This window comes from Cucumis melo, chromosome 4 (assembly GCF_025177605.1).
Source record: "Cucumis melo cultivar AY chromosome 4, USDA_Cmelo_AY_1.0, whole genome shotgun sequence".
Lineage (NCBI taxonomy): Eukaryota > Viridiplantae > Streptophyta > Magnoliopsida > Cucurbitales > Cucurbitaceae > Cucumis > Cucumis melo.
In genome coordinates this window covers 21023337-21030623 of record NC_066860.1, presented here as the reverse complement: position 1 = coordinate 21030623, position 7287 = coordinate 21023337, and positions in this window count along the sequence as shown.

The window sequence follows — 7287 nt, the reverse complement described above, 5'->3', positions numbered from 1 at the left end:
TTACCCAAAACGGTCTCGCATATCTCGTCCCTAGAGAGTAGTTGAGAAACCTCTGGGGTAGGTTGAAACTGGAGTTCCAACATTTGATTCTGCAAATAAAATTTTATTAATTAAGTAAAACGTGTAAATCAACTATTGTGTGAAACAAGACAAATGACAACTTATAAGCTTACATGCGCATCCGCAGTTGCCTGCGAAATAAATTGGCCACACTGAGCGTGTGTTTCCCAAAATAACTCGACACAGTCAATTGGATGATCCCGTTGTTCAATGAGCTCGTGTTGTCGTTGTAGAAATGACTTGGTACCGCTGCTGTGGTTGTAGGGTTGGTTCGTTCTAACAGCCTCGTTCATCGACGATTACTCCTACATGCAAACAATCAAAATATTACATAAAAAAAAACAAATGAAGTACCATTTGAGAACATTAAAAGTACTAAATCACCTGAAATTATCGAGTGAGGTAATGGTCGTAGAGGAAGTGTCAATTTTGCACCCAATTGCTCAATCTGGGGGGTGGGTTGACACAAGCCTATTTAGGATCATCAAACTTCTTGAAATGACGGTGGTTCTGTCCCCTGAACTCCTTCTCCACGGTGAGCATTTGATGCTCAACAAATTGAGTAAGTGCTGGATCAGTGAAATCTAGGACGAACCATTGTTGTAAAAAAAAAGTACACATGGATTAGGATTGAGTCTATGTATATTCATATAGGCAACATATATGTACGAGTGATTTAAAAACTTACCTGTAAACTGTCTTTAACGATCTCAATGTACTTTGGTGTCACATCAGCCCATTAAGAAAGTGGACTGAAAAAGTGTCTCACGTTAACACGCCGATGGTATTGCTAAAGTGAACGACGTGGGCGGATAGACTTGTCTTGGCTTGAAGCTATAGATATGGGGATCTTCTCATTTTATTCAACATAGCTATCCAACTCCATGTTCTTGAAGTGCTGTTGTTTCCTAAGAGTGGGAGCAGCAGGTTGAGAGGTATCTAGGAAAACAAAATAACTTCATAAACATAACAAAAATACTTAGGCATAAATAATTATTTATGTTACAGTGACTGACCAGATGTGTCGCCAACCGATGACGTGCCTGGAACGTTATTAAACTCCTCGGTATTAAAATCAAATAGATCATCGCTCTCATCGAAACCGATGAAAAATTGAGACATAGTACTTGTGGACTAAACCAAAATTAATTAAACATATGAGAGTACGTGAAACTGAATATGGAAAAAAACAAAAAAACTACGAATACATGATTCGTTAGTAATTCTTCGTCATCGCTTGATCCACTTTGAATGAATAATTCTTCATCACCATCATTTATAAAGTCGTCAACGACATGATGCACAATCAATCTTTTCATCACTGTAGGATCAACGTTGACTCTGCACAGGGTGTCATTCTCAACGTGATGAATGACATGATAATCGACAATAATTTCATGTACATTTAGTTGTTGATCCTCAACATCATCCACTTTGGGTACGTCCCATATATAAACATTTTAGACCACCTTAATAACCTTCCAATTGGTACCGTATTTTGGGTCATCGATGTAAAAAACTTGATGTGTCTGGATTGCGGGAATGACTGGTTTTTTAGGAAACAAAAAACGGGATGTGTTGTTAGATTTGTACCCCAATTTCACGTGTTTTTTTTATCATTTTTGTTCTTGTCCATGTTAAACCATCTACATTTCAATAGCCAAACACGACGGTGCATTGGATATGCCACGAAAATAACCTTTTTTAATACACCGTAAAATGATTATCGTCGCTTTCACTCACACTGCTTTCACTGACTACCATGACTCCACTATTTTATGTTGTTCATTGGAAATCTTGATCTATCATGTGAAATCATATCCTAACCATGATGTATCCAGTGTATGATCGAACGTCAAGTGAAGGTCCCATCGCAAGTGATAAGAAATCATGCAAAGGTTGTCCCTCTCACGCACTTTGATGACTTGAAATTGTTTTGCTAACAACTATATACATCTGTAAAATAAGCCTAAGAAAATTTCAAATGGATTTATGTACTCCACATATATACCTGATCTCTAAACCAATAAAAAAAATGCTCGTTGATGTCTTTTGAATTAGTCGACAACGCTACTTGTCTAACGACGTATCAGCCTCAAGTGTTTTCTAAAGTTCATTGTTGTGAGTTTATAACGATCATAACTTAAGAAAACATAAAGCGTTAGTGAAGTATTTATTGTTGGAAGTACGAACTTACGGTACTTAGCAATTTCATATACATTGTTCAAGATGTACCAACGGATCTAGCGCTTCTCTTATTGTGATAGAGATCTTGAACTTGTTGCGCCTAATGGTCGTACCTTCTGCATAAACACTTCAAACTCACCAACTATCTCATCCTCGAGAATGCTATCATCATTTCATTCATCCCAAGAAAATCGAGTTTCAATCCCACTTAAATATCTCGAATATAAGGTACTTGATTCATTCATGACATATGCTTTAACAATGGACCCTTTGGGACATGCTTTGTTTCGAACGTATTGCTTCAGCGTGCGTAGGCTTCTCCCAATGCATGGGACACATCCAACTGTAATTAACCAAACCAATGACCTTTGCTTCATATGGTAAGTGAACAGTAAGATGTACCATAAAGTTGAAAAAAGCAGGTGAAAATATTATTTTCAGTTTGCAAAGTATGATAATGATATCTACTTACAACCGGTCCAAATCACTTACTTTTATCGTCCTCACGCTCAGGTCACGGAAAAAACTACAAAGCTTAGTAACAACAGTGTACACATTTTTTGGTAAGTATGCTCGAATACTATTAGGTAGAAGTCGATGAAGCAAAACGTGACAATCGTGAGTCTTAAAGACTTGATATTTTTCCATCTTTCTCATTCACACATCGTGAAATATTAGAAATAAAACCATAAAAAAACTTAACTGATTTCAGGAAGTTACAAAACACAACTCGTTCGCTGCTAGTCAATATGTAACTTGCATGAGGCTCTACGAATCTGTTACTGAATTCTATCAAGTGTAAATTTTTTCTTATTTTCAAATCCTGAAGGTCTAATTGAGCATTTGTATCCTTTGTTTTCCCTTCAATGTTCAACAGTGTACCTACCAAGTTGTCATAAATGTTCTTTTCAATATGCATTACATCCAATTTATGATGTATTAGTAGATTTGGCCAGTAAGGCAGATCGAAGAAGATGCTTCTTTACGTCCAATTTAGAGGTCTTTTTTTTTTTTTTTTTTTTTTTTTTTTTTTTTTTTATCTTTCAGTGATGAATGTTTACTTATCACTGAAAACTCAAGGGAATCTACTTGTTCAAGATATCATACCCATTCAAAACAAACGAAGGAGGCCTACGCTCTACACTTCCATCATGTAACTTACTTTTACGCCAAACATGATTATTAGGAAGATAATGCCAGTGTCCCATGAAAGCTATTTTTTCTCTTATCCCGAACGATAATTTATCTCTCATGCAGATGGGACATGCTGTTGATACCCTTTTGTACTTCATCCGGATATGTGACCATACGTCCAAAAGTCATTAATAGTCCTTAACAAAGTAACATACAACTGAAAAAAGTGAACGGTAAGAGAATCATAGAATCATACATATGAACACCAAAACTCTATAACTATTTCAGTTCCTTAATCAGTGGTTGGAGGTAAATGTAGCCACCTAATTTTGTTCGAATTTATTTAAAATCAATTTAATTGCTAGATTAATTTTTGCCTTAATTTGGCTTATTTTTAATTTTGTGATTAACTATATTTTTCTTAAAAAAAGTGTGTTATTTAATTACTTTTAAAGTTTTGTGGGTAGTTGGTTAGAGTAACTAAATTAATTAGTTAGTCTAACTAAGGTGGAGAAATACCAAATATGGTAACTTTTTTTTGAATTTGATTTTGGTTATTAAAGTTTCCATGCCATTTTGATATGATATGAATGCTAAAAGTTGGTATTATTTTCAAATTTAAAAAAACTAGCCATTTTGAATTTTTAGCCATTTGAAGAACATTTTTGGCTATAAATAATCATTTCTTCTTCATCCATGAGGGACAATATAAAGAAAATGTCACACAAAAAACCTTAGAAATTTTTACAACCTTCACATCCTCTCTTCTTCATCTAAATCTTTAACCTCCATATCCCCTATTCTTTTAACTTTCATATCTTCTTTAAAAAAAAAAACAAAAAATCTACAACGTCCATTTTATTTTCTTTCTAGCAACCCCTTTAATCTTCATCTTTCTTCCTTCAATGCCAAAGAATCCAACACACAAAAAACTCTAACTTAGTTGGAGGTATATGGTAGGGCTTTGGTTCCAATGATCCACACCTCAAACAACTAATAAGTTAAGTGTGTTGAGATTTCAACTTTTATTCCTTTTCTTTTTTCCTCTTCTTCTTCTTTTTATTTTGTTTATTTTCCTTCAAAGTTCTTTATTTTTTTTTCATATTCTTACTATTCTCATTATTTTATTTATCTTTCTCTTATAAATATTTATTTATATTAAATATTTGCTTATTATTCTTGTTTCTCTACTTTTCTTTCTCTTATAATTATTTATTTATATCTTGTGAGTTTCTCTTTTATAGTTTTTTTTATTACATATTTCTTCATACTCTTGTTGTTATCTCTTTTTTTATTTATTACTATGTCTTTCCTTTGTTAATTTATTCTTAAGTTTTATTCTCTATGTATTGCATCTTTATTTTATATATATATATATATATATATAAATATAAAACTACATTTTTTATTTACTTCATTCTTTTTTCTTTTTATAGTATTGATTATTGCTTCGTTAGTATTTTCTCATCTTAATTATTGCTTCTTCAATATTTTTCTTATCTTGATTATTGCTGCTTTAATACGTTCTCGTCTTTTAAATGTTATTTAATATTTTATTTTTCTCTTCTTTTATGGTCAATTTAATATGTTATTGCTAATAATTGTTTAAGTTTGTTAACATTTTAAATTATTTTTCTTTAAAAACATCCGTTGACGGAATCTAGAAAATTTGGGAGTCCAATTTCTTAGAATTCTTGAAGTGAGGAAATTGATTCTTTGGAAGTCCGAGATCGATCTCCAATATGTTTTTTTATTAAAATCCCAATATATTATTTTGTGTTTGCATAATTTATTATGATGCTTATTTACTCTTGTTTCTACTTTATCTAAATTTTCTATTAAGCCTCATTTGTTTCCTATTTAAAATTTTTAACTCTTTCTAATTAAAATTCTCAATGTTTTAAAATCCTTCTAATTTAAAATTCTCCAAGTTTTAAAATCTTTCCCAAAACATTTTTTTAAAATAATTTAGATTTTTTTTTCTTTTAAAGTTATAATTTTTTATGTTTTTCAAGCGTTCAAATTTTAATCTATGATTTCGCGAGGCTTCTTAATCAATCTTTTCTAATAACTTATATCGTTTTTCTTAAACAAAATCCTATGATGGAATCTAGGAAATTTGGGAGTCCGATTTTTTAGAATTCTTGAAATGAAGGATCACATCTTTGGAAGTCCAAGATTTGATAAAAAAAAATGATTTTAATTAATGTTTAAAAAAATCTCTTTATTAGAAGGATATTCCTATGATGGATTTTGAGAAGTTGTACTAATTTCTCAATTTCTTGAGGTGAGAAGATTTTCTTCAATATAGTCTAAATGGTGGAATGCTCTCCACTTATTTTATGAGATCATTGCTTCAAATATTGGAGTAATGAGGGGTAAATAAGATATTAGTTTATAAAAGAAATTAAAGAATATTTTTAATTCAATATTTGAAATTTGGACACCGTTTTCTAGATGTGTGTTGTGAGGTGCTAACACCTTCCTCATACACAAATGACTTTCGACCTCAACTCTAGTTTTCGCAGATAATTTTTTAATTATTTTATTTAAAGAGTGTTTACTATATTTCGGTATCCAATCACACCGTAAAAAGGATTGGTGGCAACTCCTATTTTGGTTTAAAAACTAACTCATTTTAAGAACGTCGGCCGCTCCGCGTCGTCTCGGATATGTGGCAATAGTAAACATCAATTTCCCTATCGAGAGATCTTGGATCGGGTAGCAATGACATGAAGAAGTTGGACTCCTTCATGCATTTTCAAGGTGGCAAATTTGTAAGAAATTAACACCACAAACCACATACTATAGGCGATGCTCATATACCCAAAATGATTTAACCCATCAGAAACTAATCCTAAACGAATGTTCCATGGATCTGAAGCAAACTTAGGAAATTCAGAATCAAAATGCTTCCATCCCTCTGCATTAGATGGATGTCTCAACATGTCATCCGTTTTGACTCGTTTGTCATGATACCATCTTATTTTAGACGAGTCCTCTTACGATACAAACAATCTATGTAATCTCGATATCAATGAAAAGTGCCGTAATACCTGGTGCAATATTTTTTTCCTCTGATAGGACTAGCCTTGTACCAAGACTCACCACAAGTTGGACAATGTGCTAAATCGGCAAACTACTTCCAATACAACACACAATTATACTTACATGCATGAATAATATCGTATCCCAGGCCGAAGTCACACGAAATTTTGTTTTGCTTCATAGAAAGAACTAGGGATAGTAGTACTACACAATGGAAATGCACGTTTTAACAGTTGTAATAACATGTTGAACGACTTGTTACTCCAACTGTTAAAAATCTTGACGTGCATCAACGTAACCAAAAAGTTGAGAGATGAAAATTCTAAATAGTCGAGGTATAGCTCATGACGAGCTTGGTTTAATAACTCATGAAATATATTCGCCGTCTGCTCTTTGACACCACTATTAAACGACATGTCATTCTTTAAACTTGCTTCCTCTACTGTTTCTTCGTCGTGTTCAATCAGACTTTGTAAATCATGCAACATTCCTAACATTTCATTATCTTCAGAAAACAGATTACTACTGGTTTCTTCAATATGGAAGAGGTCACTACTAGTTTCTTCATGGAAAGGGTCACTATTAGTTCCTTCATCAAATCTTTCTATACCTCTATACAAGTTCACTGGCTTTCCATGATACACCAATTCTGTGTAGGAGGGGCACATTCCAATGGTTAATAAATATTTCTTCACACCCCTAATAAGTCTCAATTTGAGTTCATACATCTCTTGCATGGACACCTTATCCGTCCATACTCATCGACATGATACTTGCAACGTCTTAGAATTTAAAAACTCCCTCTCTATACTCAATCGATAACTTATTTCTAATGTTCATCCAACTCTTGTCCCTCGT